Source organism: Ambystoma mexicanum, chromosome 2p (genome assembly GCF_040938575.1).
Source record: "Ambystoma mexicanum isolate Mex_15411 chromosome 2p, UKY_AmexF1_1, whole genome shotgun sequence".
Classification (NCBI taxonomy): Eukaryota; Metazoa; Chordata; class Amphibia; order Caudata; family Ambystomatidae; genus Ambystoma; species Ambystoma mexicanum.
This window is the reverse complement of record NC_090923.1, coordinates 1,210,957,683-1,210,985,679: the sequence shown is the minus strand read 5'-3', so window position 1 is coordinate 1,210,985,679 and position 27,997 is coordinate 1,210,957,683.

Sequence of the window (27,997 nt, the reverse complement as noted above, 5' to 3'; positions counted from 1 at the left end):
CTTGTGGGAACATTAAATGAATACCGATCTAAATTAATTTTACGCACTTTGAATACCGATTTGAATGAAAGCAAGTACGTTTGAATACCTATATGATGAAAGCAGTTTCGTGGAATCACACGATATAAAGGAACTCTGTAGCTTGATAGAACAAGCCTTGGCAAGAGCCATAAAGGAACCGCGTAACTTGAGAGAACAAGCATTGGCAAGAGCCATAAAGGAACTGTGTAACGTGAGAGAACAAGCATTGGCAAGAGCCATGAGAATATATGAGGGTGCAACAAGTGAAAAGTGGCAAAACAGGCAATGGTAAAGCATCATGAGGATGTGAAATAAGAACAAACCAAGCACCACTGTAGAGCTGAAACAGTGGAAACGTGCATATGAAGAAGAGGCAAGTAAGGTGAGTCGGTTGCGTGACCTGTAATGGGTGAACTGTGTGGTCCGACAACCATGCCTAGAACAAAGGCACCCACCTATGGAAAAGCCACTTAAAATACTTGCAAAGAAGCTTGTTATTGAATATGAAGGAAATCTTGTGTGAACCGAAATTAAGGAACTGAATGTTGTGAAATTGGTTAACATTGGAGAAGGGAAACATTTTACAAACCAAGAGCTGGAAGAAACTCTGAACTGTTATTTGAACATGTATTATTTTGAGGCTGACGTCCATGCACTTTTTATACAAATAGAAGTGAGAGCAAGAACAGGTTTTGGACACAGAGAGGGATTTACTTTGGACTTCCTGACACAGACTATCCTTAGTTTCATTTAGGTAGGGAAATCCCACCTTAGCATAGGGCAAGCTAGGCCCTTTTCCATCCTTCTTTTGTGTTTAGTAAAAGTGTATAGCCCAAACCTTAATTCAGTTGTCTGTGTCTGCTTGATGCCTTCACAGGAGCCTGAGCTAGGGAGGTGGTAGCCCCCATCAAGATCGAGGGAAAGGGTACAAGGACCACTGCTAGACTCGGAACCCCAATAGTTTTGTAGACATATTTTGAATATAAAAGTTTAAGCATATTGGTTGTGGTCTTGTGCCTCGTTTGACCACCTTGTCAAAAGTATTTATTTGTCATCTCTGTTGATGAGTGTTGTAGCTGTTCTGTTTAGTTTCAAGGGTTCTAGGACACTGGCCCAAATGAATCTGATCTTCTTTGTTCTTTGCCTGAGGTGCTGTGTACTGGCCTATTGCCTTTTGTGAGTGAATTGGTCAGATTACATATGAAGATGGTGTGTCGGAGACTAGTCAGTAGTTTGCTCAAGCATTGGGATCAACCATGGGTTTTGTGAGGAGAAGCCTGACAAAGTCTGTTTTGAAGATGCAAGGGATGACTCCATGTTCAATGGAAACGATGAGGAGGGCTTGTAAGGAGGGTGGTAGTCTCGGTAACTTGATTATTTCTTTGTTAACTTTGGGAGCAGGGAGGGGCGGCACGGGTCACATGCAGAACCAGCTGGATTGCTTGCGTTCGCTGTGGTTTAAGAAGTGCTTAGTCGAGAAGGGATGAAAGGCTGTCAGTGCTGGAATAGGTGGTTTTCTCAGTGCTGTATCCATCATTGGTATTGGTGGTATTGGTCTTAGCTTATCATGATGGTCCTGAATGTGTTAAGATTTTCCGATGAAGTGAGCTGCAATGGAGATCTTGAGATGTGCTGCTGCTGGTATAGGTTGCAGGGATTTTGAATTCATGGATCATTTCAAACATTACCTTCTGGCGATGTTGTGACGACTCTCTGCTATGTGTAATGAGCTTTTTCTGCACAGACCCTTTCAGCTCTGTAAGTCCAGAGCTGTCGATTGTAAGACGATTTGTCTGTTGATAAATCATTTTATCTCAAGATGTTCTTCATCCTCAGGTTTTCTTTTTTGAGGAGATTAAGTTTAGGGGTGAACCATTTGGTGACTTGTTTCTTTTGTGAGACTGCGAATGGCTTCTTTGGAGCCATAATGTTGCGGATGTTTCATTTCCACTGTATCCCAGTGTGAATGTTGTTAAGTAGTTTGCTTTAAGGTTCTGTGACAAAGTCAAAGTGCCAACATTGCATCTAACCTACAGTCTGTCCGAGAGAACTATTCCAGAACCCTGTAAGAGAAACTAGCTGGGAACTATCAGGTTCCAAAGAAATAGGGTAGACAGGACTGCATCTAAACTCACTCTAAACGGCCTTCGGTCCTGGGCCCAGCCACTGATCCCCTGGAACCCCTTTGCACTGCGGGACTGTCTCTGTATCCCTACAGCCCCCCCCTTCCCCAGCACTTGTTCTGCACTTACCTTGCACTTGCCACCAGCTGGCCCTTTTTTTATTTATTACTTTACGCCACTTACCTTACTGCACTTCCCCCCTCCCCTTCCCCTTGCACTTTTTCCCCCTCCCCCACCCCTGCACTTGCGCGATCTGAATGACACCTGGCCTAGTAGGATCGTTTGTTATGTCTCCCCTTGTTCCTCCCCTCCCTGCCTCGTCGCGCCTTGAAACACCTGTGTATAGGCGCGTTACAAATACCATATCATATCATATCATATCATATCTCCCAAGATGCACAGGGTTTAGAAAAACAAAACCCGAAGTGGATTCTGGAATGTCTTCCGGGGATTCAAAATGATATGCTATGGGGAAACAGTAGCACACCCAGTGAGACCCTTTAGTCAGAAGGTGTGGGCCCTCAAAGGAAAAAATGAATTTATCCCAACCCGATCCCATTCCAGCAATTGTGCTTGTGAAGGAAAACGGTTTCTCCCTCCCCTGCAACTGCAGTATTTAAGGAGAGAAATACGTCCTCCTCTCTCCCCAAAGGAAACATGATTTTGCACACGTGGAAACTTATTTTGTGCAGACCGAAAGCCAGGAGGCAAGGCAGGAGCAGAGTGGCAGGCAAACACCAGCTACTGTACTTGAAACAATCTGAAAGGAATCGATAATGGTGGCAAGCCTTTTAAAGACTTCCCTCCCCTCGCTTGGAATAGGAAGCCAATTATCTAATCAATTGGAAAGCTTGCCTCAACCAATAGGAAGACGGCTAGGGCTTTAAAACTGAGGCTAAGATCCACAGACAGTGTCTCTGGGCTGAGAGCTCGGTAGAGGAGTTTGTTTAAAAAGCTGTAGAGGAGGGAATCCCTTCGGCCTAGATGTGCTCCAGTGAGAGGGAGAGGAACCCCTTGAACTGGAGGAGAAGTATGCTTCAGTGAGGGGGAGGAGAGCCCTGTGAGCCCAGAAGGAGGCTGTGCTCCAGTGAGGCGGAGCAGATCCCCTTGAGATGAGAAGAAGGAGACACCTGACCCAAGAGAAGGGGGGGGGGGTAAAAAGTAGTAAGAGAGGGAGAGTCTTTGGTCCTAGAATAGGGGATGTTTAACAGAAGAGACGAGCCCCTTGAACGCCAGAGGAGGGGTGTGCTCCAGGGAGGAGTTGGAAAGCCCTGTAACAAAGAGAAGGAGAGCCACAAGAAGGGGAGGACATTTGGGGCACTTGGCAAAAGGAGAAAACCCTAAAGTCCCAAGAGGGGCGGAGAGGCCTTTTGGTCCCCAGAAGAAAGGAAAAGAACTGAGCTCTAGAAATCACTAAGCAAAACTGTCTCCTTTTGTCTACTTTCTGTATGCCCTTTTAATTGCCAACCTTCATATATAATCCTGCTTTCAAGGACTATGTTTCGCAAGAACCTTTATGTTAAGCCATCTTGAAACACTTTTCATGAAATAGTCTTATGTTTTACATTTACTTAATAAAACCCTTTAACTTTATTCCGGTGTCAGTAGTTGTGTGTTTCCACGACCATGTGGCACGTGGTGTCATCCGTGGGATCTCAGAACCTGACACAAGTTTTGACCTATGCCCCCAACATTATTTTCTTTTCTTCCCTTTAGACTCGAGATCACGTTACATCCACGCATCTTTATTATGCCTCCGGAAAGCTTACGCAAGGTACTCAATGCCCACTCCTGGATAGGCCTTGAGTCTACTAGGTTAAGAGAGACACCTAGAATACCTGGATTAATTTCTCACCTCCCGACCCCTCAGGCCCACATCCCAACCCGAGGCTCACCCAGGAAGAACAGGTATGTCATGTGCAATGTTTCTAAATTACTAAATACCAGGGAGTGAGACAGTGTTAGGGGAAACTGATGTGATGAATCCGATGGCGTCAACACTCCATTCCCGGCCATGGCCTCTCCCCATGTGGCCATGGGACACCAGCCACTACCTTATCCTGACACTGGAGGTGGTTATATGAGGGAACATCAGATGGGGGGAGACAACCTCTATGGAAGTAGCAGGGCACCATCAGACAAGACATGGTAGTGACATTCCTCTTATGAGGATACCCCATCCATACCCAATGCCTTAATGGCATATTGTTACACCTCCCCTAATACATTTAGGAAAAACATGGAAGATCTTGCCTCAAAAACTGTATGGAACTCTCATGAAAATACTTTTCCAAACTCTACCTGCAAGTCACTCAGTGTTGACTTGCCCTTAAAGAACACTTACCCAGACTTTGTATGCAAAGCATCTGGAATGAACTACCATTTCCATAACTACAGGGATACTGGGACGTGAAAGAGGAGCCGAGTAAAGCAGAGCGAAAAAGACCAAGAGTACAGGGGTCTGCGCTCTAGCTGTTTGGTGCGCCTGCATGTAGCCGTTTCATTTAAACAGTTGCCACAGCTGACTGTGGTGCCGTTGCTGGAAGGAGAAGGCTGTCCCTCTAGTTGGGACTGGGAGACCGAGGGGCTGCAGGAGCTGCTGTGGAGCCATTCCGCTTAAAGAGGCAAAATAGGAAAGTCGCCGGCGAAAGACACAGGCTGCGGGAATGCCAGAAGCCAACACAGGGCTCTTGGGCATTCGCAGTTGTTGAGCAACATCGCTTACCTGATGGAAGCCTGACGCGGAGCAGAAGAGCCCACTGTGAACCACAGCAGGCAGAGAAACGGAAACTAGAAAGCAGCGAGACAAGAAGAGATGCCGATTGTCTATCACCGGTTTGCTGCAGAAAGAAGGAAACATGCCAGCAAGAGACTCTGAGGCCCCGAAAAGGAAACGGGGAGACCAGTATGTACGGGCAGCCATGTTGCATGCAAATGAACATTAAAAAAGCAAAAGAAGTATTGAAAAGTGACAAATCCAGTGGGCATTTTAGAAGTTAAAGACTTGTCAGTCTGTGAGTCTATGCAATACACATGTAAGAAAACCCTGACAGGATAGTGTAGCAGGCAGGTTCAGTATTAGATACTTCAAAGTCACAAAGACATCACGGTTGGAAGTGTGTGCAAGATGCATACGAGAAAAGCCCTGATAGGAGGGTAAATCAGACAAAGTAAAGCTGCTAGTGTGTTTATGAGAAGTCCTGTCAGGAGAGTATACCAGGCAGTTGCAAGTGTGTTCAAGAAAGCCCTGGCAAGAGAATATACCAGGCAGTTACAAGTGTGAATAAGAAAGCACTGGGACTAAAGCACACCAGATAAGGACAAATTGAACAGTGCATAAGAAATACATTGCCACAAAACTGGTCCTGAGAAAGATACATTAGGATGAGCAAAAGGCTGTGCAAAACCAGAGAAAAGAGGAAGGAAAACCTGGCAGGGGAGTACACCAGGTATCCTAGCAAGATAAAAGACAAAGAATCAAGTTGTTCGAATATCAGTTGTGTTGTGAAGTGAAGGAAAAAAACTCAAAGAACTGATATCTGTTAAATATACAACCAAGGGAAGAGAAATCCAGGGGAAGGGAATCACCCTCTGGAATAAGGAACTCTATCCTTCAGGAACTTTTGCGTTGGAGTTGTGAATTTTCCTTTTGAACATTTATCAATCACTGAAGACCAAAGTCATTTCGCTTTTCACCTTAGAGTGTGAGGGTCAGAATAGTACTTTGGACATGGGACGGTTTTGTCTTGGACATTCTGACATCGACAGACCCTTAGTTTTGGATTTAGGTAGAGAAACACCTCTATTGCAGGGTCAGAAAGGCATTTCCCCACCCACTTTTATTTTAATAAAAGTATTTGACCAAAACCATTAATCCCTTGTGTACGAGTCTCATTCATGGATCCTCACCTAGACCTCAATGTAGAACTGGCCCCTAACTGCGTTGCATACTTCAAGCCTTCAAATACTGCCACTCTTGATAGATATGATACGGCATTTATAACGCGCCTATACACAAGTGTTTACACTTACAATAGGGGTTGTAAGGTGTCAACTACATTCGTGTCTATAAACGATCCAAGCAATCAAGCTGATTTCCCTGTAAATCTTTCCTCCACATAACAGAAGATTAATAAGTGACATATCACCACCCAATTCCACTATGACAGGGTCTGGTATCCAGAGCCCTCCCAAGAGTTGAAGGAAGAACAAAGAAGAGAAGAACTGAGAGGAGAAAACTATTTTCTGCAGAATGTCTCCAAACCAGAAGAGAGCCTGTGTGTCATTCAGCTGATGGCAAAATGCAAGGAAGATTCTGGACAACTCATACGAGAAGAGATCCTAGGAAATCCAAAAGGTTTGGAATACCCCCCACCGTTAGAGGAAGTCATCTACCTAGTGAGCCAAGCCAACAGTGTCCAGGTGTTGGGAAAGGATGTCCGAAGACCCCTGCACTCGGAGGAAGATGCAACAAAACTCTATTTCCCAGAGCAGATTAAACCTCTGAAGGAAGATAAGGAAGAAAAAGCACATAACGCAGAAAACATCAGACCACCAGCATAGGAGACAACATCTGAAAGCGGTTTGATAGTTGCCAGTTCAGAGGATCAGCCTCTAGTGCCCATGAGAGAAGTGATGGACAGAATGACACCTGAAGCCGAAGGTGACGGACAGGCAACAAATAGCTTATGATCCCAGCCACCTACCGATTTAATTTCCTGTTCTGATGATGCAAATCAAACAGGATTCTAAAGAACATGCATAGAGGTGGTCTACCACTAAGGAAACTGATTTGAAGTATGAAAGGAACCCAAGCCCAAAAGAGCTATGTAAATCCTTGAGCCAGCAGAGGAGTCTACTCTGTATCACCTCCTGGATGTCCTTTCCTATTCTCCACCAATATCTATGTCAGAAGACTAACCTTCAGATGAAAGAGGAAGATTATGAAGGCATGCAACCCACAGAACAGGGAGAACTCTGTCATGACCATCAGAGATGACAGGAAAGTGGAATTAATATCCTGATAAAATGATACCGGATACTTAGAAAACCCACAAGAAAAATAAGAGCCCCAACCAGAAAACATCTAGGTATTTATATGGGCCCACCGACAAGACCCAAAGACAGATTCAAGTAAATGGAACTGGGCAGAACATATCACCAAGTCCGACTCAGGAAGCCAAGAGAATGCTGTTGACCCAGAAATACTAATTCTGGAAACTAGGCTGGTGAAACCAAAATACCAACCGACTGCATTCATGGTTACAGGGAATATTCCAACCAGGCCAAGATGTTTGTGGGGAAGGGAACAAAACATAGGAGGTGGAGGCTAGAGTAATCCCGGGGTGACCAGAAGGCCTGCTCTTGGGAACGGACTCCCCAGAATTCAACCAGTGGTTTGGTTATGCATGCGAGAAGAAGTCTTGAAAGAGAAGGCCCTGACTAAAAACAAACGCAAGCTCGGCCGCTGCAGTGTTCTCGTGAAGTTCTCTCCCACTGGGCGAGAGAGGATGCCCGGCACCCTGCCGACAATGGTGTTCCGGATGAAGCCCTCATGCAGAGGGTGCACGTGCAGCCGAGATGAAAGGAAGTCTGCAACATCAGTGGCATTCGCCAGCATCGATATGCCAGCATACCTTCCTGAAGTTTGGAAGAGTGAAGCGGCTCCTGCCGCACCGTCTAGGGAGAGCACGACACTGGCAGTGCTGCCACAACAAAGAAACAAATCTCCCGCCAGAGAATGATTGGAGGTGACTGTGCAGCCCAGCCCCAGGGGCTGTAAGCCAAGTGGCAGCGCAAGCCTGCACGGTGCCACCAACTGAAGCCCCCAGAACGATCCTGGGCCAGGCGGGTAGTGAGAAAGGAAGCGTTAACAATGCAGCTGTCTACGCATCCCCAACAGTGTTCCTGGGCCATCGGCAGTGATCTTCTATCCGCGACCCTCAACAGCATTCCCGGGCCACCCGGCAGTGAACAATGAACAGCTCCAATGTCAGAGCTGGAGTGTGCCCCCTGTTTGAATATCCCGGGCGCCCGGCGGGTTCATACTTGCCTCATTCCTCAATGTTCACAATCTTTCCAAAGAGAGGAGCGTTCCCTTGCCCTAGCTTTCTTTTGGCAATGCTTCAGAGACTTTCGATTGTACAAGGGATTTGTTGCAACCCTTGTAGGATCACTCTGACATCTCACACCACCCTTTTCCTAGGGCCTTCTGGTACTTGCATTTTCAACGCAAAAGGGGCCAGCGAGAGTCCTTCGAATGAACACATATGCTGTGCCTGACCACTCTGCAGCTGGCCCTTCTCTGGGCTTCCCCAAAAAGTCCAAACACACACAAATTCTTTGTTCTCAAGTTCTTGCATTCATCAAATGTTGCCACTTGCAACCTTGGGCCCAAACACTATTTAGTTCGCTATCATCTTCCTTCGACTCACCGATTGTGTCGGGCCCACTGGCTGGGCTTACCTCTGGAGTCAAGGATGGTACCACGGTAGCCAGCGTGCCTCCCGGCTTGTGTTATCAATGCAGGAGGACCCCACCTGTGCACTGTTGACATTGGTTACTCCCCATGTTAGCTGTATGTCCCGGTCTTGTAATTCCTTTTTCGGAGGCTTTACGGGTCTGAATTGAAAAGGGCAAGGGCAGTTCCCCCTTTGTCGCGCCTTTCTCCTCAGTTTGAACTGCTGTTTTGGTGTAGCTGTTTCCTCGTGCGTTCAGCCTTACTCGTAGTGGGCTCTCGTGCTCCGCCTTTTATCCCTGTGGGGAAGGTAAAGGGCCGTCAGGTGTGTGTGTGATTATTATCAATTGCCTAACTCTGCCCGACCCTTGTGTTGGGTCATATCAGGTAAACGGCTCTGGTGTTAGTCCGTTGTTTGTTACGGTGTAAGAAAGTGTTTGTGTCGGAAAAGAGGGGGAGGGGTAGAGATTCTAAGTACCTAATAAGGTAGGATGAGGAAAAGGTGCTATTTGGGTTTATAGCCCTCATATTAGGGGGTTTGGTAAACTCAGAAGGGTGAGATTGGCAGGGTTTGTGAACCAAAAGGGAATGACCGGGATTATTATTATGAAGTGAACAGGGAGGATTGTGGGAACAGTAGTGTTGGGTCAAAGCAGACTGGGAGTTCAGAAAATAAGAAGCAGAGGGACGGGTAGAAGAATAACTAGTAGTGTTCGGGTAGGAAACAGGAAAACAGGAAAACATCTGTCCTCCACTCGCTTGTACTGTGTGTTTGTATTGCACACATAGGAATCAATGGAACGTTTGCATTATTGTACTGCTGTCGAGAGATAAAGCACTCACATTTAGATTTGATTTCTTTCTGAAAATCTGTATCTTTGTATTTTGCGGCAGTGTCTGGGAACTACATCTCCCAGACACCCTTACTGAATTAATTGGTATCCGAGGCGCTTCAGCTCTGGCGCTTCAACAGCAAACCGGTCTTCGCCGGTCCCGCCATTCTAATTAAATAGCTTAATACATTAATGTGACTGTTAAGCTCTTGATTCACCCTCACGCGGCCACTTGCTGTGCAAGGCGTTGCTTACTGGTTTACTCGCCTTCTTGCAACCTAGCTGTTGCTAACTTGCATGAGTTCTGACGGAATCTGAAATTGTTGGGACATCTGTCCTTCTCCACTCGCTTGTACTGTATTTTTGTAATGCACGCATAGGAATCATTGTAATGTTTGCATTATTGTACTACTGCCGAGAGATAAAGCACTCTCATTTAGATTCTATTTCTTTCTGACAATCTGTATCTTTGTAGTTTTTGGGAGTGTCTGGAAGCTACATCTGACAGACACCCTTACTGCATCAACTGGCATTAACTGATATCCCAGGCTCTTCAACGGTTCACGCCGGTGCTTCAACGGCAGGATGGTCGTCGCCGATCCTCGCCGAACTCTCTGTGGGAGCGCCACAGAGGGAACAGCAAAGGAGTTCAGTGACTCCCTCTGACCCCTGCCCTCTGAGTGCTCCCACATCCATGGCTGTGTGCCACCGTGAACAATGGGCCATCCAAGAATCATTGACCTTATCATCCCCTGCCAAAGGGCTAAACGACTGGATATATTCTCCTGCTATTTGTATCAAAGATCCAATACCCAGAACAATCCCCCACCATCGCAGGTAATTACCTCAACTGTAACAGACAAAAACATCTCGGCTAGCCCTCCTCCAGACAATTATGAGGAGCCACCCGTAGTATACTGCTTGATGGACACCCCCCAAATCCATGAGTTGGTCAGCAAGACGCCAGCTTCACTGCAGACTATTGATAATCCCTGAACTGAGAACAATCTTAACCCCCCCCCTTTAAGGCCCCACACATAAACTGCTCCAGATCAGGGAATACAGCACTTTGGGGCAATGACAACACCCCACATCCACCTACCTCGCCAACATCTGCAACTAAACATAAAGCTGCCCTTATTAGTGAAGACGAGTTAGACGACAGTCGACAGCAAAACGCTCAAAGCAGCACTGCTGAATACACGTTCTCTAACTAAGCATACTTCTGATATTCATGATTATATCACTGACAATGAGCTACACTTATTGTTTCTAACTGAAACCTGGATTTCGGAAACCAGTGGGCCCATGATATCCCTCGCAGTCCCAGATGGCTACACCATCTACTGCAAAATTTGAGAAGAAAGGTAAGTGGTAGGGGGGCAATTATTGCCAAAAACCATCTACAATGCATCTTAAACGCACCCCAACCCCTTGCAGTTGCATACATTTTGTCTTAATCTACTGCCCTCCAACCACCATGGAATCATTTAATGAGGACATTCTGCATATACTAGCAGACCTCAAAGGGACGACTAGTGCAACCTTATTCCTGGGAGATCTCAATCGCTGGCGAGGTGATCCATCGGATAAAGAGGCCACCCTCCTTGAGTAAAACCTAAATAACATTGACCACCATGTTTTAAACTCCAACACCACCAACGTCAAAGGGAACATCTTGGACTGGATTGTTTCACGAAACCTTAAAGCCCAGATCACTAACACCACCCCTTGCATCTGGTCAGACCACTTCCTGGCCATCTTTGGCATCTGCCTCCTCACACACCCCTCCAAGCCACCAAATCCCCCCCAAACAACAATCACTAATCAGAACCTGAGGATGTCTCAATCCCCGATCTTAAAGAATACATCACAAACATCAGGTCATCGACTTCGGAGACAGACTCCTCTGATGCATTAATTGAGGCGTTCAACATAAATTCCACTCTGCTCTTGGATAAGCTCACCCCCCTTAAGTCAGGAACCGTCTGGGATAATTCCAGCCATCAAACATGGTTCTCCCTTGAGGTCAGATCCTTAAAGAGTGACAAGAGAAGGGCAGAGTGGTGTTGGCTCAAATGCCCCTCATCTGACAATAAAAATGCATGGAAGACTCTTGAAAAAAACTATAAGGACTCAATCATAGAAACAAAAAAGAATTTCTACAACCAACAAATTGTAGAAGCAAATAACAAACCCAAAAAGCTGTTTGAGATATTAAAGCTTCTTGAAAAGCCCAAAGCCCTATTGACACTGTTCACACCCACAAACGCAAATTGCACTAAAATACAGAATGCCTTCCAAAAATAAATACTCAAAGCAGGGGACCCAATCCAATCACAGATCGTTGCACGTCCTAACCCACTGAGCACCCCTCCAGGGATCCCTGGCCCCTTTCCCGCTACACTCACACCAGGGGACCTTCTTTTGTTTAACGCAGGTATCTAACTCTGACCTGCTGCCCATCCATACTACCATCCTAGGTACTATGCGCCCGACAGGTGGACCAGACAATGTAATTCCCCCAAAAATTATTCTGGATAGCAAGGATATTTTTGCCCATTTTTTAGCATGATTTATCAATGCCTCTTTTCGGGCTCGCATAGTTCCTGATGTCATCAAAAATGTCACAGTGACTCCCCTCCAGAAGAAGCTAGGATTGGACCCCAATGACACAGCCAATTTAAGACCTATCACAAACTGCAATTTCTTCTTGAAAATCCTAGATAAAGTAGCTTCTCGTCAGACCTGCATTGAATCTATGAATATCCTGCATCCAAGGCAGTCTGGCTTTCTTCCTGCCTATTGCACAGAGGCAGCCCTCATGTATCTCCAGAGCCAGATGCTAAGTACTATGGACCGGGGTAAGTCCAGCCTCCTGGCTTTATTGGACCTATCAGCTGCGTTTGATTTACTAGATCATGCATGACTCCTTCGCATATTAAAGGACAACTGCCATTTCTCTGATTCAGCTTGTACATGGATACACTCCTTCCTGACTGTCTGCTGGGGTAATGCCACCACTCTTCCCATTCTCTCCACCTGTGGGGTGCCACAAGGCGCATGTATGTCCCCCATTTTGTTTAACCTGTACATCTTATCTCTATGTAGCCTCCTACAAGAATATCTGGAGTATTTTGGACTAACTACGCAGACGCCACCCAACTGGTCGTAGAGATTTCGGGGGACTATGCCTCCGACAGCTTACTCCTCCAAAATATCTATAATCAAGTAAACACTTGGATGGCGGACACTTGGATGTGCCTCAATAAGGGCATGACTGAAATCTTTGGGTCCTCCCAAGCTACAGCCAAGCTCCCTAACTGTTACCAGTCCTTCTCCATCCAGGACTGTAGCATCTTAGTGGAGAAGAAAATCAAAACTCTCAGTGTACAAACCGACTGCACATTGAGTGCAGCATCTCATGTGAACCTAGTTCCCAAAAACTGCTCATACATCTTGAGCTACTTAGGACCATTCACCCATATCTTAACGAGGACAACTCAGCTACTATCACCGGGCAGCTATTCTATCAAGAATAGACTATTGTAATGCACTTCTAGTAGGGGCCGATAAAGAAAAATTATCCAGCACCTCAAAACCATTCAAAATGACACAGTCCGGATCATCAAAAAGGTTCAAAAAGTGATCCGGCCACGGCTGATTTTGCCGTGGCTGGAATGCTCGCATGAGAAAGGTGCGAACTACCAAACGTTCTCACCTTTCTCATGCAAACACACTTACATACTATGGGGGCTAGAGGGGTTTCCACCGCAACACCCCGCTCACTATACTGTAAAGTATAGTGAGCGGGATGTTGCTGAGGAAACCCCTGCAGGCCCCATTTTTTGGGTTTTTTTTTTTGCAGGTGTGCTGCAGGGGTGTCCCCCGCAACACCCCGCTCACTATGCCACACAGTATGGTGTTCGAACCTTTGGCGGTAGCATTTTCCGATCGTTTTGTATGGTCGGACCTTTTTTTTTTTCAGTCCGATCGTACACAACCGATTTCATATCTCAACACACCGGCAGGAACTACACTGGCTATCAGTCGCAACCAGATGTAAATTCAAAGCAGCGACCCTACTTCATAAATGTCTGTATGGAAAATCTCCCAGCTACCTAAATTCAACCTCTTCATGGTATAAATCCCTACCTTCGTTAAGATCAACGAACACCAGTCTTGTTGCGCGCCCATCTTTCAAGAAATCAAAAGGGCTGGGCAGATCATTTGCTAACTTCTCTAGAATTTGGAATAGTCTCCCTATATCCTTGCGATCAGACTCAAACATGAGCATGTTTAAGAAAGCACTGAAAACCTTCCTCTTCGCCTAGACTAATCTGACCTACTCTCTTCTGACATTGTCCTGTTCTTATCTGTTGTCCTCTGTGCTTGTATGCCCCCTGATGCCTGCGGGCTGCAGAGCGGTATAAATAAATAAGGAATTCTGGGAGATACGGTTTCCAAGTGCAACAGGGTTTGGGCTCCTAGGGGTTTACCAGATGCGGAGGGATTGCTAGATTTCGGTACAGGAGATATATTGGGTGGAAGGGAGGTTGATTTGGAATAGCCTATAACAGCCTCAGATATTTCATCTTCCTCCCCGGTGTAATGCTGCGTCTCACCTGGGGCATTCCCCCGAACATAACCCTGTGCTCCCCCACCCATGTGATCCACCGTTGCTCATCCACCCCCGGGGTTGGCATCTGAGAGTGCTAGCCCTTCCCTTGCCACCTGAATAAAGGATTCTCTGGGTCTGCTTTGGAGAATACCCTCAGGTTTCTTACACCCTCCAGCACTGATGGGGCTGGCTAGTGTGAGCACGGCAAGCCCCATATCATGGGTCACTTCTCGTGTGTGCTATGCTGAGGTGTTGTGCGGGTTGCTATATGGTGCCGAAGTTCCACGTTGTCTCTCTCCGAGTCCAGTTCGGTTTTGTTCCTTGCACTGTCAGAAATGCTGGATGTTGTAGTTTCCTAGGAGGCAGAGAAACAGACTGAAGAGCAAGGTGCAGTGCAGGCATATGATGATTGACAATAGTAGTTAACTCAAACATACAAGCACATGAAGAATATACTGGAACTGGCGCTAACCCTGGTAGGCCTCCCACTGCAGACTGAGTGGTGTAGGAAAAGCTAGCGGTAGACAGAGAGAAATGGTGAGGATATGTGACAAAGTAACAATACAAACATCACATCCAGCCCATAGCCTGCCTGAAAGTAGGACTGTCAGGACCCTCCCTGAATTGTTCGTGAACCCACTGATAAGGCAATTAGTTAGGAACTACCAGGTCTTAAGGAAACAGGATATTCAAGACTTCATCTCCCAAAATGCATTGGGTTTAGAAATCCAAAATCCCCACGGAAACAAACTAAAACAAAATCAAAAATTATTGTAAGCATTAAAAAAAACTCTTTCTCTTGCTTGGAATAGGAAACAAATTGCTTGGAATAGGAAGCAAATGATCAAATCCATTCAAAGTTTGGGTGCGCCAATGAGGGCTTTAAAACTGATGCTAAGATCCACAGGCAGTGTCTTTCGGCTGGGAGCTGAGGGGAGGAGATTTTTTAAAGAAAGCTGGAGAGCACTAGAGAAGGGTAACCCCTCAAGCCCAGAAAAGAGGTGTGTTCCATTGAGGCAGAGAAGAGCCGTTGAACCCCAGAAGAGGGATGTGCTCCAGAGAGGGTGAGAAGAGCCCTCTGATCGCCAGAAGAGGGGAGTGCTCTTGTGAGGAAGCGGAGAGCCCTGGGATCCCTGAAGAGGGGTGTGCTCCAGTGAGGGGAGAGGACAGCCCCATAGCCCAGTTAAAGGGTGCTCCAATAGGGGCATGGAGAGCACATTGAGACCAGAAGAAGGAGCAAGCAGCCTGACCCAAGAGACACGTAGTAAGAGAGAGTGACTTTGATCAACGGAAGAGGGGATGAATAACAGAGAGGGAGAGCCCACTGAAGAGGGAAGTACATAAAAAATAGAAGGTGAGTCTCAAGGAGGTGGGGAGCTTTTTGGACACATGACAATGGCAGGAAGCCGTAAAATCCTGAGCGGGCAGAGAGGCCTGGTTGTCACAGATGGTGTTAATAAGTAATGGTATTCTCTAGAAAGTTCCTGGATTTTTATTGATAATCACAACAAAATATATTGCCTGGTTTGCTGGTATAGATTACTCAGCATACAAACAGACAGCTAGTTCAATGAAGGCACCGGCTGAAAAAGGGGGTTGGGAAGTGGTGCTAGGGCCATCCTTCTCTACTCTCATTGCCTATGGGATTCCTAAAACCCTGGTTAGTGCTATTAACCGATAACCGCTGGTGTCTGTGTGCTGCCTTCTCTCAATGGTTGTGTCCCTGTATACAGCCTGTCTAACTCTCTCAGAGGCTCTCTAAACTGGCCCTATGCTAGCATTGGTTATTTCTAATTCCGGGTGGAGTATGTTTGTGCCGTTTGATCTTCCAGCCCCCTATAGCCTTACTACTCTTCTCCTCTACCCTCCTCCTCCATCCAACTCCACCCACATTTTCTCTTCCCTACATCCTTCTCCTTTCTCTCCTATGTTTCAATCTCTCCTTCCAACTACCTCTACCCTCTGATGTTAATACCTTCTTTCCCACCACTCACACACTCTACTCTACTACTCGACCTTCTCCACTCCACCACTTCTCTCCCTTCTCCACTATCCCCACACTTCTACTGCTCTCACCTCTCCTCACTACCCACCATTGACATCTGCACTTCTAATCCTCGCCTGCACCCTTTTATGATACTCCTCCGACTGTCCTACTGTCACCACTCCCTCTGCACTGTAATCTCCCCAAACTCATGGATATGGTACATTGAGCACCCTTCCACAACACTCAATCTCACTATCCTCACACCCTGCCCATTTCTCGCCTAAACCCTTCTCCTCACATTCCACTCCTACACACCACTCTACTAGCCTCACTCTCACCTAACACTCACTCCCTCTTAGACTAACATCTACCCCCACACTATCTCTATCTTTCTTTCTCACTCTCAACCTCTATGCACCACCCCCACTTCCTACATTACTCTACACTAGACACATCTGGTAGCACTCTCGACCAACCCTCCAACACTCAGCTCCACTGTCTGTCCTCCGCTTGGTTTCTTGGTCCACCTTAAGCTCCTTATGTGACCTTCTCTGTAGAACCCATACTCTGCCTTCCCTTGAGTCTGCTTTTATAGTGTGGTACAGGTGATTTTGAACATCCCTCCCCTTCCCACTGGTTGCAGCGCTCACCTGACACAATGCGCCAATCACTGCTTGCCTTTCCCCAGGGAGTTGGATTAGTGAGAGGATTTATAAAACCCTCTAAGCCCCTTCCCCTGTTTCAGTACAGGTTTTTTAAACAGTCTTTGATGTGGTTGCAGCCATGGCCTCAGACTGCTCGGTCTTCTGATGGCTTTCTCTGGTGTTGGTGAATTTGATGTACATTTTGTTTGAGGACGGTTTCTGTGTCCCTCCTGTCCCCCTGCAATCTCTCCTGTGCTGTTCTCTCATGTGCCTGGGGTTCATCGGGGATGGTCGGGTGTTGGATGTCCCAATTTGATATGCATATTTTCAGTTCTTTCTTTGGTGGTGCTTGATTTCGCCCTCCTGGCTCCAGTCCGGATTTTCTTAACTATTTGCTGTTGCATTGTGGGAGGTGTAGTTCGGCAATGGAAGTGAAAGATACATGATGGGCCTCATTATGAGTGTGGCAGTCCGGAAATAAGCATGCCGGTAGCAATACACCGGCACCCTGTCCAGACCGCCACACTCCGACTCCATTGGCGGGGCCATTACGCCTGGCAGATCTGACCTGCCAGGCGCAACAGCTCCAGTCCGCAGAGTTGTCATAGAAGCACCCGCACCATTAACAACGGTGCTGGTGCTTCCGTGAATCCCTTCCCGTAGGACGCCATGGAAATGGGGACTTACCAAATCCACCACGTGACTTCCTGTTCCGCTGGGACTTGTAATGTCCTGGTGGCACTGGGAAGTCAGGCGGCGGATTCGGTGTTACGAGGACGGCGGCAACCCACTGGTAGCACTGGTGGGTTACCACCGTCCTCGTAATGAGGCCCATGGTGAGAAAATGCACCGGGAGGTTTTGGGAGATAAGTGGTACCACTAGTGATATGCGTGGCACATAGGGTGGGGGGGTTATTTGGGGATTGGGGACCTCCCAACTCCCACTTCACATACCTGGGCCAAGGCTGGTTCTGACTTTTGTTTTAGCAATTCTCCTGCCCCAGGTTGTGATGGGTCCCTGTCCCCATATTTTGACAGGGTCATGACCCTGACCCTGTCATAATAGACTTTACGTTCAGGTATTTTGTATGCCTTTTTATTGTAGTACTCTATATACTCGTGCTTTCAAGGATTCCCAAGAACATTTATGTTACAGCCATCCTGAAACAATCTCCATGCAATAGTCTTATGTTTTACTTTTGCTTAGTAAAACCCTTTAACTTTATTTCTGTGTCAGTAGTTGTGTGTTCCCTCAACCATGAACAGTTCCCATCTGGTTTTCCAGCGTGGGATGTGTTTTAGAGTCTTTAAGTTGTTCATGGAGCATGTCGAGTTTGATCTCTTTGTATGGGATCGGGGGAGGTGGTCTCTCTAGGATAAGAGAACTGTGGATGAGAAGATGGTTTAATTCTCGTTGCAAAAAACACCACCCAATGTGTGTCCAGCTGCGTCGGTATGTCCTTTAACTAGTTGCATGGGGTCTAAGATGCCATGTTTTTCAGAGAGTGACGTTGTGGCTTTGTTGTCCTCCTTTTTCAGCAGTGTGGTGAGGTGCAGCAGTCTACCAAGTTTAACAGCTTCATCTGGCAGGTTATCTGCGAAAGATGGGTTGAATAAGATGGCTTGTAGATGAGAAGGAAGATATGCAAGGATGTGTACGAGGTGGAACATAGGTGGTGAAGTGATTTGCAGCTGAGATGTTGTCATATAGTGAGATTTTAATGTTAATAGGTCATTGTGTACAAGTACAATTTCCCCCTTTTCGCTCAGTCATTCTGTTGCTGAATTTACTCTTGTAGCCTGGGGGAATGGCCTCATGTATAACCCCAGAGTAGTCCTATGTGAGGTAGATCTCAGTGAAGAGTAGTAGATATGTTTTGCCCTCTCAGAGAAAGTCATAGATGTCAGAGGAGTGTTTAGCTATAGAACGGCCATTGTTGAGAAGGCATCTGGTCTAGCATCTGGTCTCAAGATTTTCTTCGTATCTCTCTCATGTTGTTGGGTTTGCCGGGTTCCTTCCTTGTGGGCATGTGCTTTCAAAATCTCTGTGATGAAATGGAGCAAGTACTTCTTGGGGGATCAAGTTAATCAATTTGGTTCCAGTGAAAGTTGGTGGTGGGGGCATGTTTTGTGATGAAAGGTGTAATCTGTGTTGATTCCTGGAGAACAATGTTTTTGTTAGTTGCCTGTTTTGTGGTTAACCTCCAGTGATCATAGATAAAGGTCTTCACCATTCGGAGGCGCTTCTCTTATCCTGAGGTGGTCCTTCGTGTATTGTTGATGGCTTCAGGTGAATAAGAGTCCTCTGTTCCTGGTGCAGGGAGGTGTATGACTAAGTATCTTGAAATTAAGGACGTCAGAGGTTTTCTAGGTGTGTTGTTAGGCCAACTAGTGCTGTTTCTCATTGACTAATTCATTGTTGTCTTGTAAAAAGACTTAATAGCTTTTCTGTCCCTCTACAATGCTCATAGCGCTCTGTTCTTTTGTCCCAGGACCACAGTGTAGCCTTGCTGTGTAGTAGCCTGTGATGATTTTGGAGGTTCTAGAAGATAAACTATTATGATGGTTGCAGGGTTGGTGGGCTGTTCGTTACCTTTGAGGATTGGGTCTTGAGGATAGAATGCAGGGAGAAAAATCACAGTTTGGCATTCGATGCAATGACTAGGAACCGCCAGGAAGTAATGTGGAACACCAAGGAGCTGAATCAGAGTAGACTACCAGGGGCAGAATTGCAGTGGAGCAATAATTAACATTGGGCAGAAGGGAGCAAGATCTCAGCAGGGAAATAATGAATGTTGGGCATTAGGGAGCAGAATCATGGTGGGGCAGTATTTAATGTGGGACACCAGAGTGCAGAGTCACAGGGGTACACCAGTGGGCAATATCACAGTAAGCCAGCAATTAATGTGTGAAACTAGGGAGCAGAGTCATAGGACACCAGGATTCAAAATCAACGTGAGGGAACAATGAATGTGGGGCAACAACCAATGAAGAGCACAAGGTAGCAACATCACTGTGGGCCTGGTGTGATTGACCGCAGCCTCCAGCCTGCCCTCTTCCACTCACAACATACATGGATTTCACTTTTCTCTGACATTTCTTGCCACAGCCTGGAATTTAAAGAAGCCCCAGATACACTGCGATGCCTATGAGTGGTTTGCATAAAGCTCTTACTGCTGAGTCTTCATCAGCATCCAGAAGGGTATCTGCATCACACACACACACACACTGATGAGTATAGGCACCAGGAGGGGTTGCTGTAGAGTCTTCCACTGAAGTATGCTAGCAAGGAGGCAAAGAGGAGCTGCAGGAAAGATAGGTGATCACAGGTGGTTTGCCTTGCCAACACAGATGTCCAGAATCCAGATGTCACCGGGGGCAGGAATCGGGACATTTGGGGTTCCTGGGGAAAATGCTGCTGCAGTAGTTTGCTGTAAAACAGTCACAGTGGTATCCATGGGCATCATGTCTTCAACAAGGCCCCTAAAGAAGCCCTTCCTCATGGAGTAGCCATTACTTGCATACACATGGCAACAGAGAGCCCCTCCATCTCCGGGGAAGTGAGATGCTGCCTGGTAGAAAGAATGGGATCCTGAGGTATAGAAGGTGTAAGAGACATCCATATAGGGTCAGGGCACTGATAAAGGAGAGACGTGGAAGGGTACGAGCAGGAGGCACCAGAGTGGATGACCACTGGTATGTTGTGGCCTGCCCTATCCTCACAGGTATAGTGAATCCCTCGGATATATATTGCAGGATGGAAATTCCACTAGGGAGCCCTCTTATGAACACCAAAGTGAAGTGACTGAATGTGGTGTACCATTGTTCCTGAGAGGGGATGCCCTTGATCTGAATCGGAGGTCCTTGAAGGGATTATTGTAGCAATGCCAAGAATCACTTGGGAAAGGCTAGGTCAAGCCCCCGAGGGAGAATCCTGGCTCTGGACACAGGGAACCTCTTAGGCATCAGAGAGCGAACAGCTGTGTCTGGAGGAAGACCCACTCAGCAATGCCTCACCAGATCCCAAGGTTGGATTGTGTGAGTGGCACATCAGGGTTGTCCTGAAGCTAACAGAATAGAGCTTGCACGCTAGGAGTTGCGTCGACCCCAGGAATGGAGCATAGAGGCAGAGTGGCTGGCAAAAACAAAAGAATTATCACAAGCGGCAAGCCCCTGGTTCAAAAAGGATGATGGTGCATTAATTGGAAGTGCATGCTGCACTGGAGAATACGCCTCCCCTGTCTGCATGGAGAAAGGGACTGGTGTTTGGGAGTCGAAGAGAGCTCTAGTGGAGGAGCTGGCACATGGGCTTTCCTGCGCTTGCTCCTTCAGCTTTTTTCCAAATTCTACCACGCAGTGCAGAGTGCTCCAGCCCCATTCTCCCATGGAACGCATCTCACAAGGAGGGAGGAAAGGGGACAGAAAATGGGAGTATGTCACCATGAAAGCCTGTATTCTTTCTGGCGCAGGAAAATCAATTTCCTGTTGGTTATTCAGCATTGGCATGGAGGTTTGTCTGAAGCCCTCTGATACAGGTTCAAGAAGACCAAACTCAGAGAGGCTGCGTATGGTGTCCACAAGAAAGTCCAACTCTCATAACTCGTAGTATGCAGATAGCCACACTTTGACCTTGGGCAAGACAGTCTTCAATGTGTCGCTGTGATCTCTTGCATCATCCCCATATATGAAGATAAAGATCTAGAAGACAGACACATTTCTGATATCATGCAACAACAAGTCCATCACCCTCTAGAACAGTAAAGGGGCTGTGGAGAGGCCCAATGACAAGTGAGTATGGTTATATACTCCACGTGGGGTGATAACCGCTGTTAAAAACTTAGATCCTTGATGTAATTTGACTTGATGATATGTATTATGCATGTAAAGCTTGATAGAGATGTTGGTATTGTTCAGCATGATCATCATTGTGTTAAGGGGGTAGCTATAAGGATGATTTCTTTGTTAAAGCCTCCAAGGGCCACAGACAACCACAATGTGTCTCCTTTTACTATCATTACCAGCTCTACTGGGCTTACTGAGTATTTGCTTTTTACTGACTCTAGGGACCCTTCTGTCTCTAGATCATTTAACAGTTCCTTGGGAACTTGCCTGGCTGTTGCAGGTATTGACCTGACCATGTGCTTGATGGTGTGACGAATCCTTGGATGTGGCACCTTCTCCCAAAGGGGAGACCCCTTCTCCTGTGACCAGGGCGGTGAGGCCACAGTCCAATACACCCCCTGGGGATGGTGCATTGTGGAAGGATCACATGGGTAGGGAACACCCTAATGGGACATGGGATGATACTCTAGGAGAGGTGCAGTCAATGGTCAAAGTGCATGAAAAGAGGTAGTGGAACTCTTTTCCTTGCTGGCCTGCCCCAGCTCCCCACAAACCCCATTGCCAAGCCCCCCCACACACAATACAAACCCCCAAACAAATGCCCTGCTTTTTAAGGGAACGTTCAGTGCACTGCACTGAAGTGCAAGTTTCAACTTCTTCCTACACTTTTATTTTAAAACGAAACCATTCCGGAACGTTTTTTAAAAAAAATAAAAGTATAGGAACAGTGAAACTTAATTTATAAAAGTAGAGGAGCGCTGCTCCCAAACGCTCCCACCCACTTCGACCACTGGGCACAGAATGTTTCTGCCATTGTTCGAACTACCTCACACTCTTATCCTCTCCAGAATCATGGAATACCGTGTACTTCTATGTATGCCAGCAAAGTAGAAGTCTGTCCTCCCCTAAAAAGTACTGAGACAAAAAAAAAGCAGTCATGATATTTTAAAGAGTAGTGCTGAGATGACAAAGATGTGCAGAGTGCCGAGGGGCACCCCGTGGAACCGTAGTGAGCAGGCCAGTTTATATAAAGAAGAAAAAAGGACTTCTGATGGGAACCAGTCCTCCCTGGAGGAGCCACGAGAAAAGCACTGTGTCTGCTGTGCATGGTAAGAAAGCTGGGACGCCCATGAAAAAGCAGAGAGCTCCAGAGCCGGCTCTAAGACACAGGCAAGCAAGGACAGCAGGCTGGCGGGTGCAGGCAACAGGTGGTCCAGAGGCTTTGGAAGTGTAACAGCTTTTTGAAGGAAGGTTGGTGCTGTGGAGCCACCTCAGACCAAACAAAGCCTTCCCAAGCACCACAGGTCCAGAGGCTGATGGAGGAAACTGGGAGAAGGCGGATTCCCTTGTGAACCAGGAAAGCAGGTACGCAAAGGGGCAAAGAGACGATGGGAGCCAGAGAAAGCAGTGGAAAGCAGCAAGGGGAAGAAGTACCCCAGAACTAGGGTCTGAGGCCCTGAAAAGCAGGAGAAGTGGTGGCTAGTAGAAAAGGGGGAGGAATACCCTGAACCAAGGGTCTGGGACCCTGTAAACCCGAGAAAGTGGTGGCCAGCAGAAGAGGTGAAGTACCCCAAACCTAAGGTCTGGGACCCAGAAAAGCAGTAGTGGTGGCTAGTAGATAAGGGGGAGGAATACCCCGAACCTACGGTCTGGCACCCTGAGAATAAGGAGTGGTGGAGGCAAATGGAGAAGGGGGAGGAATACCCTGAGCTGAGGATCTGAAACCCTGAAAGTAACACTGAAATTTTTTTGCATCTATGATTATATATGGTAGTTCTTGGTAGGAGAGTAAACCAAGCCAACTGTGACGAATATGAGGATATCGTCCGAGACCATTCCCATCGGGACAGGGTGGTGCATCCATGGTACAATAGTCCCCCTGGGGGTGGTGCACCAAGGGAGGATCACATGGGGAAGGAATCCCCACGTGAGATTGGGGATGACCATTATCAGAGAATGCTGCATGACCCCACTTCAATACACTCAACCCTTTCCCCAATACCAAATCCTCCTCCCCCTCTCTAGATAAAGCCAATGTATTTTGTTGTCAAGTCAGTCAACCTAATATATGTGACAAGACTGAAAAACCAGAGAGTACAAAGTATCATGCATACGGTTTTGCAACTGGTACTGTGAAGAAGATGATGGCCGGGAGTCCAAGGGTCAATCTAGAGAACCAGAGTGGGCGGTCTAGGTTCTCAAGGCAAATGATTAGTCCAAAGCAGTATAACAATCCCTCGCAGAAGTCTGAAAGAAGCTCAGCTGGGATGCTGGTGACAGACAGCAATCCTGTGAGGAGGAACAACAGACGTGAGCAGAAAGGGAAGCCGTGATCGGAGGAAAAGGAGAACCTGAACATGCTCCAGGATGGAAGGACTACTCAGACTGCTTCTGAGCTAATCCTCTGGTCATCCCAGGACCCGGTGAAGCACGATAGAGAGCGATAGAGAACGCACAGCCGGGAAGAGTCAGGCGTCTGCAGAGCCGCTGTAGACCCCTGCGGTTACCCGAACGCTACCAGAGCCTCGAGAAGGGATGGAGCTTCCTGAGAAATGCTGGTACCTGCAAGGAAAAAGCAAGCAGGTATATGGGTTACCCGAAAGGTGCTTGAGGTCCAGGGAAGCAACGGGGTGAACACAGAAGCTGGATGAGAGGGTTTGGAATCCTGAAGCATATAAGAAGTTGTGAATAAGAGAGTCTGGGACCCTGAATGTGAAAGAAACAAGCCATAAAAAGTTGTGTACTTGGCAGCAGGAAAGTGAACCAAGCAGATACAATGCTGCAGTGCGAGTCTGGGACCTACAACCATATAAGAAGTTGAAAACAAGAGGGCCTGGGTCCCTGAATGGGAAAGAACTAAACCGGGAAGAGTTGTATGTTTGGCAGGAGTGTGAACCAAGCGGATACAATGCTACAGTGCGAGTCTGGGACCCACACCCAAGTAAGGAGTCAAGAATAAGCGGGTCTTGGACCATGATGATAAAAGAAACAAATAAAGAAGAGTTGTATGCTTGGCAGGGAAGTAAACTAAGCAGGCACTACACTACACTGTGAGTCTGGCACCCGCACCCATATCAAAAACCAAAGTTCAAAGTGACGAAGATTAAGAAAGTCTGGAATCCTGTGAGAGAAAGAGAGACAGTCCATGAAAGGACACTTGCTTGGCAGGAAAATCAACCACGCCGTTTAGAATCCTGCAAGTCTGGGACCCGCACCCCCATGAAGGTTGAGAATAAGAGGGTCAAGAACCCTGGAAATGACAAAAGGAATCCTGTGCTTGGAAGCGGAGTGTGCCAAGTTGGTAGGATAAAGAACTGTGAACCCAAGAAGTATGTCCATGTGAATAGCACAGTGGCTTTGCACTTAAGAGTATAAAGGGGTTCAGGATCCCTAAAGGATTGAAAGTAAAATAAGAAGAAATCTAGCGGAAAGGAGCATAACCCTAGAATTGGAGTCTTATATTTTTTAATAATGTTTATTTTCTATCACTTTTGATTACCAGAGAGACTGGGAGCTTTTATGTTGGTTGAAGCTACAATGAACACTTTTACCTTTAGATGAGATCATCCTTGCGCAGTTGTTTTAGGTTATTAGTGTTAGGGACCGAGGTAGGTTTTGAGGCACGACAGTGAAAAACTTTTAGTATTGGACTTCCTGACAATTTCACTAATTTTCTTTGATGTAGGGAAGCCCCTCTCAGCTTTAGGGATAGAGAGGCATTTGTCCAACCCTTTCTTGATTAATAAAAGTCTACACCCAAAAATATGCCACCATTGTGAGCAAGCCTTCCTTCTGCAGCCTTACACCACCTAGAGAGAGAAGTACCGAAGATGGGCGAGTCTGGGACTCACACTCATAACAACAGAAATCCATCAGTTGCTTATCTTCATAGTCCCAGTACCGGGGAGAAAAGTGAACCAGGTTGGCTGTGCAATATGTATTGCTTGGAAGGAGAGCATATCAAGTCTCCCTAGAAGGAGCAGGGACGTCATTTCACCAAAATGCCAGGGGTAGCGGAAGTGACATCACACGACCCTTGACCCCCTGGTGACATCACAGGAAGTGATGTCATTTGACCCCACCCCGAAGTGATATCGTGGGATGCGATGGAACGTGACCTTTCGGCCGTTGACAAAACAGGAAGTGCTATCATATAGCATTGTACGCTACAAAAAATATTGGTACGATATTGCTGTAATGTGATGTACATTTCATACAAGAATGGATCGCCATATGTATCGTTAAGATCAGTGTATATAGGCCCATATTACCAAATTACTGTGAATGCAAGCAGACGTCCATGACCAAATGATAATGATGTGTCATTATATAGCACTTACGCTTAAGCGCTTTAGATAGAAAAAATATACACCCAATATCACCCAACCTGTGTTGGTACTCATTTATCGACCTCAGAAGGATGAAAGGCTGAGTTGAGGCGTTTAAGAACAGACTAAATCAGTGACTCACCCCTTGAAGTGTGCCTGAAATAAACCTTTAATGAGTCTAGCAATTATTGAATAGAATTCCAGAAAGACACATTATTTGGTATTCCTAATCTTTCTTATTTAGGGTCAGTGCTGAAAGTGTTATTGTGTCACTCCTTTTCTTCTTTTTCTTCTTTTTTTAAGGGGCTTTAACAAGAAAGCCAGCCACTCCAGAACTAAAGAGCCACATGGTGCTGGCCACAGGCCCATGAGGTTACATTATTAAAAAAAAAAAAAACTTTGTTTTCTTTTTTTTTTCTAGAGGTCGCAAGGGTGACCACAGAGGTCGCAAGGGAAACCTCACAGGTCACAGTTGCGACCTCTGGCGACCCTCAAATGACGTCTCTGAGAAGGAGAACTACTGGTGTCTGTCAGACAAGTCTGGAACTCGCACCTATATAAGAAGGACAGTTCTTACTCCTCTTTATAGTCACAGTACCGGGAAGAAGAGTGAACCCGGTTGGCGGTGTAGAGGAAGAAAAACATGGGGAAGGGAGACAACCCCTGGGATTTGAGAACATTGTGGCGAAGCTGGGAGAAAGGAGATATCCTCTTAGCTCTTCAAGGAAGTGGAAAGGAAACCAAGGGAAAGAAGGCATTCCCTTCGGAACTTGTAAACACTGCAAGAAGGGAGACATTCTCTTGACCCCTGTGGGACTTTTTGCTTTTGCACCATTTGGAATTTTGTGTTTTGAACTTTTAATGGAAGAACCTGCGGAGGAGACCACCCCTTGGCACTTTATATTGAGTTATAAGTGTGAAGGTGAGAGTTAGGGGTTTGGCACAACAGTGCACTTAGCTTTATTTTGGCATCCTGACAGACCCCTTTAAGATTTAGGTTGATGCAGTCAACCCCCTCTTAGCGGTAAGGCTAGGGAGGCCTTTCCCCTGCCCCTTTATTGAGTTGAATAAAAGTCTGTAGCAACAAAAATACCACCCGTGTGTCGATCTCTCACTACTGCACCCTCACAACAGGTATTGCTAGTTTGTGTAGGTGTATCTTGAAAAGAACTTTCTTTACACATCCGGCACCTTTTGAGAACACTTCCTTGAATCATTGTGCAATGTCTTTGCATGTTTCAGAATCCAAGTGGATCGTCTACTTGTTTGCTGAATGGGCCTAACTTTACATCCAGGTTCCTTTGTTCGTGGCTCATCTATGATCTTTGCTGTGTGGAATAAAGCTTTGATTTGGTTGCCTGGCACTTCATCCGTTGTTATTCTCTTATGCTTTGTTGTTCCTTCAACTGCTCAGGCAATGGTGAGTGCATTCCTCCAAAGACACATCTTTCACATGTATGTATTTCTCTTGATTTTATTGTGTTCTTCGCCTGCTCTACAAGCATGTATCAGACCATTGCATCTGTCTGATCTTTGAAGTTGCATACTACTGGCAGTTCACAAAGGCTCACTAGTTAATCATCTCGTGTATTTGTGCATGGTTTGGTTCTGGATATAGAATTTGATCTTATCTAGCATGACAGTCTCTTCATCAACAAAGCACTTATTCAGTCTCCTATTTGCTCTTCAATCAATGTAAAACAAAAGAGGTGATGTCTGGAAGGTTTAGAATAAATCCTAACCTCTGGCATTGCTCTGGGCAACCCTCCAGACCATGGTTCTTCACCTGCCACACATTTACAAAAGGGGAAAGACCATATTCAAATCAGGCTTGGTCCCACCCCAAAAGGGACAGGCCAGCCCGAACTGCTAGGTCACATCACTTCTACAAGAGACCACAAGCATCCCCAGACATGTTTCATCCTCGTAGGGCCTCATCAGTGAAGAGTAGCTTGGGTCTCTAGGCCCATAAGGCACGGGGGCGCACATCTGGGCATACTCGTCCCACTCGGGATGACTACAGCAAAACAAAGAGGTGATGGCCTAGTAGTTCGGGATGGGCTGCTGCCATTGGTGGCAGTACCTGACTGATTTTCACATGGCTGGACCCCTTTTTCGATGGTGCAAATGGCTAAAAAACT